Source organism: Malaya genurostris, chromosome 2 (assembly GCF_030247185.1).
Source record: "Malaya genurostris strain Urasoe2022 chromosome 2, Malgen_1.1, whole genome shotgun sequence".
Lineage (NCBI taxonomy): Eukaryota > Metazoa > Arthropoda > Insecta > Diptera > Culicidae > Malaya > Malaya genurostris.
In genome coordinates, this window is record NC_080571.1 from 272,778,997 (window position 1) to 272,794,607 (window position 15,611).

Here is a 15,611-nt window from a genome sequence, read left to right on the forward strand (position 1 = left end):
TGGGACCGTATACAGAGTTGACATGTTATTTTTTTCAAAAATCTGTCTCGGACTCAACAATTTATCTGGATTTGTCTGTTTCTAACTATGTACAAGGAAATTTTGACCGGGCTGCATTTTCAGTGAGCAAGAAAAAACAAAGATCTCCCCACCTATCGTATAGAGGCAAAAAAGTAAAGATCGATCTGTTGAGATCTGATAAAATCTGGGAAAACTTGTAAAGTTTGTAAAATCTGGCAAAATATCTGGTTAGTTAGAGTGTCTGGCGAAACGAGAAAAATCTGGCAATTGTCATATCAGTTGCACACATCCCGCTTTTATTTTTCCGCGTCTTTTGGCTACCTGGGCAGCCATGGCCACCAGACGGCTACCGAAATTGATTCAGTGACGGCTGTCAAATCCAATTTAGCAAAACATAGTCGCCTGTATCTTAGTTCCCACTTAGAAAAAAACGTTCAACGGTGGTCCTTCATTGGTCCAATATGTTGGATCATTGGTCCAACAATTTTGTTGGTTTTTTAGCGCTTGTTGAACGACATATTGCACGAAGTATTCTTTCAATTTGCTGGAACGGTTTGTTGTTGTTTTTTCTCTTGCAAAAATAGTGTGAAAATTAAGTGTTACCTTTACATAGAAAGAAAATTTGTTGTTATTCTACGTGAAGTAGAAGTATTGTGCAGGTATGTAGTGTTAGTTTAAACAAATAAGTGGAAAAAACTTCAGAAATTCTGCAGTAAAACTAGTCCAACGGGGCTCCAACTCCTCATGTTAAAAATGGGTCAACAATGGACCACTGTCTGCCGGGTTTGTTGAACGAAAAAAATGGCATTCGGTTCAACGGCCTGTTTCAAAATCGGCAAACGAAGGTCCCGTGTTGGCCTCCCGTTGAACGATTGATTGGACTTTCATTGGACCAATGATCCAACGTATTGGACCAATGAAGGACCACCGTTGAACGTTTTTTTCTAAGTGGGATCGTTTGAGTTGTATGCAGAGATGCAATTTATACAGATTTATCTGTATTATACAGATTTTTACTTACACATAGAGATTTTATACAGAATGCAGATTTTGTACAGATTTCGTATGTTTAATACAGATTTCATAAAGAGTACGATTTTTGTTTCTTTAGATAAGATAAAAGTTTCATGACCAAATAACAAAATTTGATTTAATTACTAAGGGCCGATTTCTTCACCCGCCCTTAATTTTTAAACTAGGTTAATCTAAATTTTAAATCTGGTTTACCATTTTTCCGTTTTCTTCACCTTCACTTAGCAACTAAACATAGTTTAACAAAATGGTCGCTTAGGATAAGCAATGTTTAATTTAAACGGTGGTCTGAGGTCGCTTAAAAGCGTTAAGCGAGTTATAAGCAGCAAATTTGAATATTTGATTTTCTTCACTTCAGTTTTCGAAGTGGCTTAAGAAGAGAGCGAGAAAATAATTGTAATAATGTATGCACAACGTCAGCATGTCTATGACCATTATAATTGGAGATTCTTAAAAGTTGACGAAACTGAAGATGAGGGAGTCGATGGTCTGCAATTAGCACGGCGTCAATATAAAATGAAAATTCGCATCAATATCAGTTCTTGGGACGATCAGGATTTTTTCATGAGATTCCGTCTTCAGAAAAGCACTGTTTTGATGGTCTTAGAAATTATTCGGCTTGATTTAGATGTCGATGAAACAAGGTTTGCAATTTTGAATACTAGAATGCATATTTTATAAAGGTACTATTTGGTTGTTATTATAAATCACGACACATCTGTCCGTTTGTGCAGCTGCTGATCGCTCTTCGATTTTATGCATTAGGATCAATGCAGATTGCTATTGCAGACTTTGCCGGCGTTTGTATTTCTTCTGTATGCCGTATTATACGACGTGTTTCTTTTGCGTTAGCTAAGCTACGCCAACGCTTTATAATGATGCCGAAAACGCAAGATGAGCTGCATACTGCAAGTCGTGATTTCTATGCCATTGCAAGATTTCCGCGAACTATTGGCGCAATTGATTGTACACACGTTAAAATACAATCACCTGGAGGCAATCAAGCCGAAAATTATAGAAATAGAAAATCATGGTTCTCACTCAATGTACAAACAGTTAGTTCGGCGAACTTAAAAGTTTTGAACATAGTCGCTAGATGGCCTGGTGCATCTTACGACCAACATATTTTCAACAGTTCATTATTAAAGATGCAGCTTGAACGGGGAGATTTCGGACACTATTTAATCGTAGGAGATTCTGGTTATCGTGATACTAACTATTTGACCACACCTTTTCTTAGATGCAAAACGCCATTTGAAACTCTCTACAATGAAAGCCAAATCCGAACCCGGAATGTTGTGGAGCGTTCATATGGAGTTATGAAGCGACGATTTCCAGTGCTGGCTCTAGGAATGCGTTTAAAAATATCAACTGTACAACTCGTTATTGTAGCTTGTGCAGTGTTGCATAATATTGCTATTGATGTCAAAGAAGAGGAGCCTCCGACAGAAATTGAAGGATTCGAAGAAATGCTAGCTGCCACTGCCGTTCCTGGTAATGCAAACGTAGAAAGGAGCACAATTGGCTGCGTTCAAAATTATTTTTCACAGTTGTGAAAAATCGTTGTCAGTCAGTCACATAATAAAATAAAACTAATTTAAGAATGTTATCTTCATATTTTTCACAAAAACGGAAAAAAAATAAAACAAAAAAAGCGACATTTGAGATAATTCAATCACTGTCCGAACTAGAAACACAGATTTGATTTCCCGTGTTACTCTCATAAGTATATTTCAATAGCTTCATTCGCAGAGAGTACTTTTCGCGCATCTGCTGCTGTAATTTCATTTTATTACTTTGAAGGGAAATGTGCGCGGCCTCAAGCTCCACTTTACGCTTCTGAACTTCGTACCGGTGGACCTCTTCCATCATTTCCTGAAGACGTTCTAATAACTTCTTTTTAAGCTCCACTTCAACTGTTGATGGCGTTTTACGCTTCGTATTCAAAGCGCTGCTGGTAGGTTTTTTTTTTAACATTACTGGGCTGTAATTCTCCTACCTGTCTCCTTTTTTCTGTTGATCAACATTGATGCCCCGACTAGTACTAGCGACAATTTCGCCTGGATCGCCAGCGGAAGATGAATTACCTGATAAAGTGTCCACACTACCCACATCTTGGAGCACATTGTTAATGGCCTGGTTTGGTTCGGTAATGGCTTCTTGGGCTTCTGTAGGTGATAGAAAAATAGCTGTCGTGAGGTCATTGCTATTATCATACAACTTATTATCCTTACCAGTCAATGTAGTTCTTGTTTCCTCCAAATATTCTACGTCATATGTATCTTGACTATCATCTATGTCAGAATTGCCTGGAACTGCAATATCTTCCGTTGTAACAGCAGTATTTTCATCCCGATCATCATCATCGTCGAACATCGTTTGAAGTCCATCAACAGACAGAGCAATAACATCACGAAGTTCAACTAGTTCCTCAGATTTTGGCCTCCATTCGCTAAGGCCTGGTCCACCCCCGGTAGCCTTTCGATGAAATCTTTCATTAGAAGCAGCCTGACGGATACTTGTTTTAATGTTTTCGTACTTCTTTTTCAATACAGAGGATGTTTGAACCTGCAATCAACACATAATTGTAATTCATTTCCGGAAATGAATAATTAATTCTTATCTTACCGTATTCAGACAACTTGCATTGAACTCGATTGTAATTTCATCCCAAGCATGATTTTTATCTTCATTTCTTTGTGTGTCCGTAGCCTTCCACTCAATTATATGTTTACGATTTAGCACCAATCTCAACAATAGATTCTCCTCAGCTTCAGAAAAATTTGCTGAGCGAATTCGCTTTTTCTGGTTTGATTTCAACATTTTTTTGCAACAAACGCACGTAAACAAACACCCGTCCACCTAACATGACGTTCCTACTGGAAAAATATTGGAACGGCATTGGAAAATAGGTTAAGCGAGGTTTACCGTAAGCGGTCCCCATAGTTAGCTAAGCAAGTGTGAAAAAATCCAAATTTTTAATCCCGGTTTGGAAGAGACCATTAAATTTAAGCGAAGCTTACGATAAACTAGGCTTTTGTCGTTAAGCTGGGTATGTGAAGAAATCGGGCCTAAGTTGCGGAAATTGAAAATAACTTTTTCTTTAAGAAATAATCGAGTTTCTCAAAAACGATGGCGAATTGTTTTTTATTTGAATTATTTTCATTTTACCTGCAGCGGACGGTATTAATTTTTCAGGCACTTCACATTGTCTTTTTCTCAAAACTTTTCGATCTTTAGCTCGAAGTTAATGATTGTCCTGGCGTTATCCATGATTTCTGCGTTTTGGTTTCCCAAATATACTTATTTTTCGTCGACAATTACAATCCGATGTAGTTTTCTTTAAAAGCGATAAAGGAGCATTTCGCTCTGTTTGTTTTGCATGTTCATTCTGTTTGTGTGGAACCCATTTACAAACCATTTTAAAGTTTTCTCAAAGCTCTTAGACTATCAGAAATAGCTTGTCGGATGAATTTTAAATGCTCGGCCATAGTTTTTTTTTAATTTTTGTAACATTTTAGTCCAATAATAATTGTAACTCGTCATCTACATATATTTGTGGTCGATTTTAAAGTTATATGTCAATAATATAAAAATAACCTGTTGAAACGTTGAAACCCGAGCTCATAAGTTTTGACAGTTGCAACAAGATCCCCATAAGTCTCAACAAGAACTCGGTACCTTTTCACTTAATTGAACATTCAATCATATCTTGCCACACAAATGCTTTTATTTTGCTCGAAATTCGACATGGTTAACACAAAATAAAAACAATTTTTTTCTCGAAATCACGTAGACAAAAAAAACACGCATTTGGTCCAAGCAAAAAAAAAACGAACAGATTTTATCCGCTATATGCTGACAACAAAACGACACCTTGAACTTACACATCTGGTATATCAAGATATGGAATTTAGATTTGAACTGCAAATCGTTGCAATGATTGAATGAAACCCCAAACGGAGAAACTATGACCTGACTTGAATTCGCAAATTAGGTACTGAAATGCTATGTCGATTCAATAACTCAAAAAATTCTGCGCAAAGCTCATTATACTGTTCAAAGGCTTAAAGGAAGGGATTGCTGATAGTAATAATTGAAGGAGAAAATATTCAAAAAGATTGCAGATATCTACTAATATTCTTCTTCAATCGTGAAATGATGTTATTATTGCGAAAATTTCGTTTTAGTTGCGAATACAGATAAATACAGATTTTGAACAGAAGGAGATACAGATTTTCTATGAAAATATCTGGCATCTCTGCCCAAGTAACAATTTTTGTTACGCTAGCTTGTTTGTGACTAGTTTGCAACCAGATATTTGAGTGATTGTTACTAACATCTAACCACTTGCATGACTCAAAAAGCGCAGTTTCTACTAGTTGTTAATTCAGCTAAAAATAAGTTGTCGTTACGTTGTAATGCCATACTAGAATAACTTATCTTTTCATAACTTGAAAATAACTTGTTTCCAAGTAAACTAGTTGAAACTTAGTCACCATCGACATTATAAACATTGAATGAATCCAGAATACTTTTCTATCTTCAATAAAAAAGCAGGAGAGTGCTTTAAATCACAAACTTGATACAAGGTACAAATTTCACAACGATTTTAAAACTGTCGAGCGGAATTCAATTTTACTTAACTGTTTTTCATGCGCCTTCAATCAGAATCTGTTTATAAAGATATGAAAAATAAACAACAAAATTACGCTATGTTCAGAATGCTCAAATTAGAGTGATTTCTTATCATTTTAAATTCATATATCATGAGAGTTATAATATTATCACAATCGATGCTCAATCCCTATATTATTTTCTTCGTATTTATGACAGTGCATAGAACAAAAATGATTATTCTGCCTTTCACTATTTTCGGCAAAAAGTAGTTTGGAAAAAAGTAATCTCCTGGTTTTATTTACGTTTCATACACTTCTTGAGACTCCATATTGTATTCGCCATATTCAAGCCAACAAAGGTTGTTTTGTTTGCATTTTCGTTATCATAACGTTGGGAAAACCTACCGATAACTATCTGAATCAATGAAGAATTTTATGTTATAATCTCATAATATCTAAGTTATTACTACATCAATTCACATAGTAACGATTTACATATACGCTTACGTATTTATAATGGTTTCGCAACCTTTTTTCAACTTGTAGCTAAAACTAAAACTGTGATTAAAGATATGTTAGAATCAAGTAACGATAACTTACTAATGATAGCTAGTTCAATGTTTATGTTATAAAGAAACACTGCCGTCACCTTGTTTTAACCATAACATAAAAAAACATGTTCGTGTTCTTGTTGCAACATAGTTGGGCTAAGTGGTATCAGAACTAGTTACGGGTTGCCAATATTGGAGTCTAATAAACTTATTTTCAACTAGTAGCTAGTAATAAAGTTGCGATTAAAGATATGTTTGGATTAAGTTACGATAGCTTATAATTTATTATTAATTCAATATGACAAAAAGATGTGGTGATTTGAAACCTAAATAACTATTTCGTAACTGGTTAGGTTATGAAGAAACATTGCTGTCACCTTGTTTTAGCCAGTATAACATAAAAAACATATTCGTGCTCTTGTTGCAACATAGTTTGGACTTAGTCGCATCAGAACTAGTTGCGGATTGCTACTTGGGATGGTTGTATGTCTGGCAGCGGTGAGGCAATCGGTAACCAGAATGTCTGCTAGCCATATTTTTTCCGCTGGCTGCGTTTAGTCAGCCATCTGGCAGCCATGCCAGATGTGCCAGTTGTGTACCCTCAGAAAAATATTACAGTAACCGCAACCTATTCCTCATGGTCATTTCAACTGTGCACTCAAATAATAGTAACGACCATAATATCAGATTATTTACCATCTGTATTGTAATAAGAACTAAAGGGTGATTTTTTAAGAGCTTGAGAACTTTTTTAAACAATAAAACGCATAAAATTTGCAAAATCTCATCGGTTCTTTATTTTAAACGTTAGATTGGTACATGACATTTACTTTTTGAAGATAATTTCATTTAAATGTTGACCGCGGCTGCGTCTTAGGTGGTCCATTCGGAAAGTCCAATTTTGGGCAACTTTTTCGAGCATTTCGGCCGGAATAGCCCGAATTTCTTCGGAAATGTTGTCTTCCAAAGCTGGAATAGTTACTGGCTTATTTCTGTAGACTTTAGACTTGACGTAGCCCCACAAAAAATAGTCTAAAGGCGTCAAATCGCATGATCTTGGTGGCCAACTTACCGGTCCATTTCTTGAGATGAATTGTTCTCCGAAGTTTTCCCTCAAAATGGCCATAGAATCGCGAGCTGTGTGGCATGTAGCGCCATCTTGTTGAAACCACATGTCAACCAAGTTCAGTTCTTCCATTTTTGGCAACAAAAAGTTTGTTAGCATCGAACGATAGCGATCGCCATTCACTGTAACGTTGCGTCCAACAGCATCTTTGAAAAAATACGGTCCAATGATTCCACCAGCGTACAAACCACACCAAACAGTGCATTTTTCGGGATGCATGGGCAGTTCTTGAACGGCTTCTGGTTGCTCTTCACTCCAAATGCGGCAATTTTGCTTATTTACGTAGCCATTCAACCAGAAATGAGCCTCATCGCTGAACAAAATTTGTCGATAAAAAAGCGGATTTTCCGAATGGACCACCTAAGACGCAGCCGCGGTCAACATTTAAATGAAATTATCTTCAAAAAGTAAATGTCATGTACCAATCTAACGTTTAAAATAAAGAACCGATGAGATTTTGCAAATTTTATGCGTTTTATTGTTTAAAAAAGTTCTCAAGCTCTTAAAAAATCACCCTTTAGAACAAAAATCTACTACTTGACTATACAATTTGTCTTTATGACTTTCCAGCCGTGGAAATTCTGATAATCATTAAAATAAGAACAAAAAAGTCCCAATGACAATTACAAGTAAGGTGAAATTGAACTTTCGGTCACCATAAAGTTGAAAAGTGATATAGTTATGATTACCATGTGAGTAAGTTCTTCTTCAGAATATACACTCAAATAAAAATTCCCGTTCGATTTACTTGAAAAATCACGTAAAATGGTTTCAAATGTCAAATTGAATAGTTTACGTGACGAAAATGAATGTTATACGAACATCCCCTAAAATGAATAGAGTCATGACATAAGGTTTACGTGAATTGACCAAACGTCAAACAATCTACGTGAATTTCCAGTGTGAAAAACTCGATTTTGAAAATGGCGAACAGTGGCCCTCAAAGTGTAAGTAGTGTAAATATTTGCCAGAAATGTTAATTAGTTACAATTTTTGACTACATCGTCCGGACTATTCCAGTATGAAAGTTTCCATGTGTTCAACTGGACCGAGTCCAGTGTCCGGAAGTTTGCCCGCTCCTGCCGAAACAAGCCATTGGTTCACCGAAAAACGAGTTCATAATCGTTATGAAGCTAGAGACACTGGAACTATGCAATGCAACTTCAACCTGCATCGGTAGTGTTGTGGGAGTTGTTGAATCTCGACTGCGGCTTCGGTTGGATGGCAGTGACAACAAAAACGATGTCTGGAAGCTTGTCGATTTGAGATACCACGACGTTATTATTTGCTTTTTAAGCTATTGAAATTATATGCTAATTTTCTGAAATAAATGTTTCATTTTTCATGGTATTTTTCGTTTCATAGATTTATATAAAAATCTGAAATCTCCCTTTTGACTTCAACCAATATATAAAATAGTAATTCTCTGGTACCTGAATTTGATATGAACTGATAGGTAAATGTGATATGAACAATACATTACATTTTACCTATGAAACACGTAACTTTTGCTGGATTGTGCATTAAACTGCTTTTAAATGCCAGTCCATTAAAACCTACGTGAAAAGTAGGGTGGAAAATATTCACATAACTTTTCACGTAACTATAACATGATTATTATTTTGAGTGATAATAATGCTACCATGAATCCACGATGTAAAATGTGTATTTTACATCGTGCCATGAATCGATATTGTTCATATACACACAATTTATGTTTAAAGAACATCGTCGTATGATGTTTTTCAACCGACTATGCATTTTCTTAGTGCGACTATACAAATTGTCAATCAATGCGTCTGCTTTTTTTAGTGTCACATAAAACTTCAATACACCGGCAGATTTCATATTCCAACGACGAAATGGCGATATTTTGTATAAGTATTTAATTTTGTAATAGTGCGCAGCATTGGTATTGCAGGTGTGTAAATTTCATATAAAATAATGATAAAGGAAAAATTATTACAAATTGGTACAAAACATGGATAACTCGATTTAGGGCATCGTAAACACTTGGCACATGTCGTAGTCGATCGATCCTTTAAAAAATGACTGTCTCTAGCGGATACGGAAAATTTTTCGGAAATAATGTCCGAAAAAATTTCAAAAGATATTTCCTTTCTGGTTTATTATATGATCGATTTTATAACAGAAACAAAAGGAAAACATTAAATCGTTAAAGGGAGAAACGAGTTGGTGATTTTAAATGCATACAAGCGATAAAAAAAACAAGGTCTTGCGCTAACAAGTGAGGTAAATTTATCTTCATAGAATAGCTTGAAGTAACGAATATTCAAAATCAAAATAAAATGCTAGAAATAGCTCGTTTCATTACTGAAAAAGAAATTACCTCAGAATTAGGTTTTAAATTTTATACATGATGATTATATATAATGTTGAATCAGTGTAAAAATGTATTAGGAAAATAAACAGGTTTTATGTATTCTTGCATCGAGATTTTAATAAATATAACTTTTGAACATTTTCTTCGTATAATCTTCCTCATTGAAAAATAAACCATAATTCCGTGTTTCGTAAGAACCAGGAGTGAAATGTCAAAAATACCATGGCACTAATTGAAACAGTAAGTACAATGTATAAATAAGATGCGGACATGGTTATGCTAAACATTCCAATTTTAGTAGTTGTTCATACGATATACAGTTCAATATTACTATTCTAGCTCACGCTTGCATATTGTAAACATCATATGATTTTATTGTGTGCTGAAAATCACTATACTTGTATGGTTAAACCGACGACACGACCTGCCACTCGTCTATCAAAACTGTATCGTAAATTTAACTACCCCTCAGTAACTGGAAATGTCAAATTGAAAACGCTAGTGAATTTTTTTAAACTGGCAGCACAAGTTGATATATTTATTTATTTTGAATAACAGTCACCGTAACCTTGGTTACTGCATATCGAAGGCAAGATGAATGTAAACAAAATAAATTTCAGATCGGTTTTTATATTACGGAACATTTTAATGGATTTACATAACTCGAGCGGAATGTAAAAATTGAGGAGTATGAGTTATGTCTTTTATAAAGCCAAGTTCAAAATTCAGGTCTTGACTTGAAACCGTTGTGTGAGAAGGAAGACATGGAAATGACCGACAACGAGCTGAGCGAGGCTAGTGCTCTGCGGTACCTGCATAACGTACGGTAAAATGATTTCTTTGTGGAATTCCACTAGTAATCCTCGAATAGTGGCCAACAAGGTGAAATACTGTTTCCACTGCTGCGCAATCAATCGACACAAAACAATTTTGACACCGGCATATTACACCGAATCCTACTGCCCAGAAAAGCTAGCAGTTGAAGTGTACGGATGAATCGCTGGAAGCAGATCATTGTCCTCGTTCGTTGGTTTCGTCCATAGTATCAATTAAATTCCGAAAATCAAGTTCATTTAAATGCATTTCTGCTTAATTTGGACAAAGTTTAATTCTAATAGAACTATTCCACCGCATTCAAAACATGTTTATATGTTTTGGTAACTAGACCATAACAACTTAAACAGTGTTGCTCGAGAAGATTATTTTTATCATTTACAAGGGGTCGCTAGATTTGTGGTAACTGGCGGTGAATCGTTAGCGAACAGTTTTAATGCTGATTTTTCTTCGGAGTGCCTGGTCGTGTCGTCGGTTAAACCGACGACACGACCTGCCACTCGTCTATCAAAACTGTATCGCAAATTTAACTACCCCTCAGTAACTGGTAATGTCAAAACGAAATCGCCTGAAAAACTTTTGAAACTGGCAACACAAGTTGATAGATTATTGATTTTAAATAACAGTTGCCATAACCATGGTTACTGCATATTGGAGACTTGGGAAATGTAAACAAAACAAACTGCCCCGAGTGAAACTATCATTCAGTTTAATCGGATAGAGGTCTTCGTTAAGGCTTGCTGGTGCTCGAACATATTAAAAATGACTTCCAGACAATTCAATATTCTTGGATGTTTGATAAATAGTTCAACGTAACCATACTTAGATCAATAATGACTATCTGCTATGTAAATGAGTTTTTAAATGGTGTTAAGTTTTGCAGTCATTCAATTCGTCATTGTGAAACTTTTTATCAGTCCGATCATCAGAATTTAGTATTGAAAGCATATTTGTTATTTTCTAACGACTTTCTAAAGTAAAACCATTTCAATTCGCCCCTTGTTCCAAATCGTTCAACCCTCGTTGCTAATCAGCATACATGTTGTGAAACAATGCGCTGTCATATTTTGAAAACTCTTCTACTTCTACTCTCAGTGATTTGAGGTCTTCGCAAAGTGCGTGTATACTTTGATGAATATGAAAGGCACTTGAACAGCACGGGAATCAAATTTCTCAGTATATTAGATCTGATCGAAATTATAGGTTTTGAAGTGCACATCGAAAGCCTCCAGTGCAAATAGGTCTCCTTAAAATAATTTGATTATTTGTGTCTCAAACAGAAAACAGACTGTAACTACGGTCTACCGTAAGGCTGCTGGAACTTGTTGAAGTAGTCGGATGTAAAGAGTGTCGGATACAATTTAACAATGAAGTCTCATTTTCATTTCGTGAAGACTGGTACTAACTTCCGGGTTGGTTGACAGTATGTTAAGCAAAAGTGATTTGTTTCGGAAACTCGACTGGATATTTCTAAAAAGAAAGACCATCATCATGGATGAGTTAGATGACTACACTGCAGATAAAGCTAATGGATAGCTGTGAATGATATAGGATGACGCCTTTCTGTCGCAACACTACTTCTAGTACCAGATTTGGTTATTGTACTATTGTGGTTGGCGCAAATCTAAAAAGAACGTTGAAACAAAATTTAAATTTATATAAAAGTTTGACAACTTTCTCAAATGATTTGTTTATTTATTTTAGCGCTCCTTGGTAACTAGTTCATAGCAACTTAAACAGTGTTGTTCAAGAAGATTATTTTCATGATTATCGAGGGGTCGCTATATTTATGGTAACTGGCGGTAAATCACGCACGAACACTTTTTGTTCAGATTTTTCTTCGGAGTGTCTGGTCGTGTCGTCGGTTAAACTAACCTCCCATATGGTAGCTGTTATCATCTTACTTTTCTGAGTGTAAATATCAAGTAGTTATTAGGGCATGTTCAGGAGTGTTCTAGTTCTAGATGCATAATTTATGTCAGTTACAAAATTTTAATCTTGATTAACTTAGGAATAACAATTCAATTAAATTCAAAATAAAACACTTGTTTGATACGATAAGAGCAAATTCAGCAGCTAGAAGTTCCATATGGAAGATCTATAATAGCACAGAAACTGGAGCAAACGTATCCCCAGCAAGCCGTTCTAGTTGTATTTATTCGACCAGTTCTATTGTGAAATTTAAAACTGGTCTAAGATGCCGTTCTATTTTTTGTATATTTGAAACACGAGTAAAACACTGCTGGGGCTGCCAGTTTTTCTTGTTATAAAATCCAGATTTAAATTTTATAACTGACATAAATCATGCATCTATAGAATAGAACACTACTGAATATGCCCTCATGCATCTACGGACCCCCTTGCACAGAGAGTGTTCGCGATAGCGTTGCCAGGTCATTTTTCCAAAAATCTGTATTCGGCGCAAAAATCTATCTGTACCATATCGGTATCAGAATCTCGTCAACATAAGTTCATGAAAATGTCACCAAAGCTCATTTTGGTGAGCGAAAAAAAGGTCTCGTAGCAAAAAAACCGTTAATTCGCGAATCGACAACAACTTTGCCAGATATACCGATTTATCGGTATTTATACAGATATTTGACCTCTATACCGCAATACAGATGTGTACTCCCAAAATACCGACCTTTTCTTTGCTCACAAAAAGCTAGGACAGGACCTGACAATTGTTAATCCACTTTTAGGACCAATTTCGGACCAGCTCGTGATTGGTTGAAGTTGACATTAGCAAGTACAAGTTGTTCAAATCAATATTACTGCAGGGTGGTAGAAAAAGTGTTGTCAGTATCGTCGGTAACAATGTAGCTTGATATTGGATATTTTATTTTTCGGGTCATCTTTTCAAAATTATTAATTTCAATACGATTTAAGTTCAATTTGTTTTTAAGTCCTGTCAATGCGGAAAGTATACGAGTACATTTAACAATCACTGGATGATACAAAGAGAAAGCCTGAAATCACGAAGTGTGATATGGACGAGAATATTGATTATGTTGGTTGAGAATAGCACCGAATCTTTGGATACTTCTGTATGTTATTATTTTTCTCAAATAGAATATGTTGAATACTTTAGTTAATAAAGCTGCAAGAATTAATTACCCAAAATTGAGTGTTTTAGAAAAATTTTATTAAGCTGTTTCAACTAAACGTTTTCTTCGAAACAAACATCTGATCAAAATGAATCCAGAGCTATATTTTTGACCGATATAACATTTGTCTAAGTGTTTTTAAATGATAAATAATTGCATGTTATAAGGGGAGAAAGTTTTCAGAATGAATAATTATCTCTACTGGCAACAGTGATCGCGAGGCATTTATTATTTACAGCAGGGAGCAACCGGAATAAGAAGAGAAATATTTTTCTGGAGAAAGAAGCCAGTTGTCTGGTCCTGTCCTAGACAAAAAGGAGCTTTGGTGAGATAATTCCGTCAACTTATGTTGACGAGATTCTGATACCGATTTGGTACAGATAGATTTTTGCGCCGAATACAGATTTTTGAAAAAATGACCTGAAAACGCTGATCGACAATCTGAAACAAACCGAGTTGCCAGGTTTTTTTTTCAAAAATCTGTCAAAACTCAAAAATTTATCTGGATTTGTCTGGGTCTACTATATACAAGGACATTTTTTGCCGGGCTTCATTTTCAGTGAGCAATCATCCGCATAGCGTTTTGGCTACCTGGGCAGCCATGGCCACCAGGCGGCTACCAAAATTGATTCAGTGACGGTTGTCAAATTCAATTTGACAAAACAAAGTCGCCTGTATCTAAGTTAGCCGAGCGTTTTCATCTTCTCACTTTCGCTGAAAATGTCAAAGATTTCAATGTGGAAAAATCCTGGTGGATACGGTTGTATAGTTTGAGTTGTATATCTGGCAGCGGTGAGGCAGTCGGTCACCAGAATGTCTGCCAGCCATATTTTTCCAGCTGGCAGCGTAATGTAATGAAAAATAATATCATTAGCGGCCCTTACACGAGTCATTAAAAATGTCATTACAAAAAAAATAATATCATTTTAATGAACGTGTAATGGTGCAGTAATGACGAGATTTCTATCAAATTTGAAATACATCATTACTTTTTTTTTTCATAAATACGTTTATTTCTTAAGGCAATTTACATAAGTTTTTCTTCGCCGTATCATCACTTTTACATAGAATTCTTAACCTAATATAATACTAATATAGTCATAGCGATTTGAGTTTAATAAAACATATTCCTTTTATATTTTAAATATCATATTAGCTATTTCGTTATTTATTATTAAATCTACTTAAGAACATTATTTGAACCAAGCGATTAACTGCTATAAATTATAAGATAAGCTTAAATTTTTATACATTTTGTTGTTGATTTCGTAACCTATTTTGAGTTTGTTTGTATCAGCACATCATTTTTATTAAAATTTTGCTATTGGATGAACTAATGGACGCAGTAGGAGTCAGAACTAACCCTCAAAAGGGTCAATTATTAAATTGAAACATCAATTGTCTTTATGAAATGATAAAGAAGTTTCATGTAAGAAAGGTCACGACAAGCAAGAATGTCTCGAACTGGGACATTGGATAGTCTACCTTGGGTACGCAGGGAATTTATTAGTTGAGATCTGACATCACGATACTCCACGCATGTCCAAACGACATGATCAATATCGCGATAGCCTTTGCCACAAGCACAATGATTAGTTTCGGAAAGTCCATAATACATCATTACATAGTCATCATTAAAAATGACAAAAATAATGCTCGTGTAAGGGCCGCTATTTAAATGAACGTGTATGGTGCAGTAAATTACTGTAACTGTTATCAATTGTGATATATATATATATATATATATATATATATATATATATATATATATATATATATATATATATATATATATATATACATATATATATATATATATATATATATATATATATATATATATATATATATATATATATATATATATATATATATATATATATATATATATATATATATATATATATATATTCCGAATTGATTATGAAAACTATATGCCTGTTACATAACATTATGATTTTGTATGTGCGAACAAAC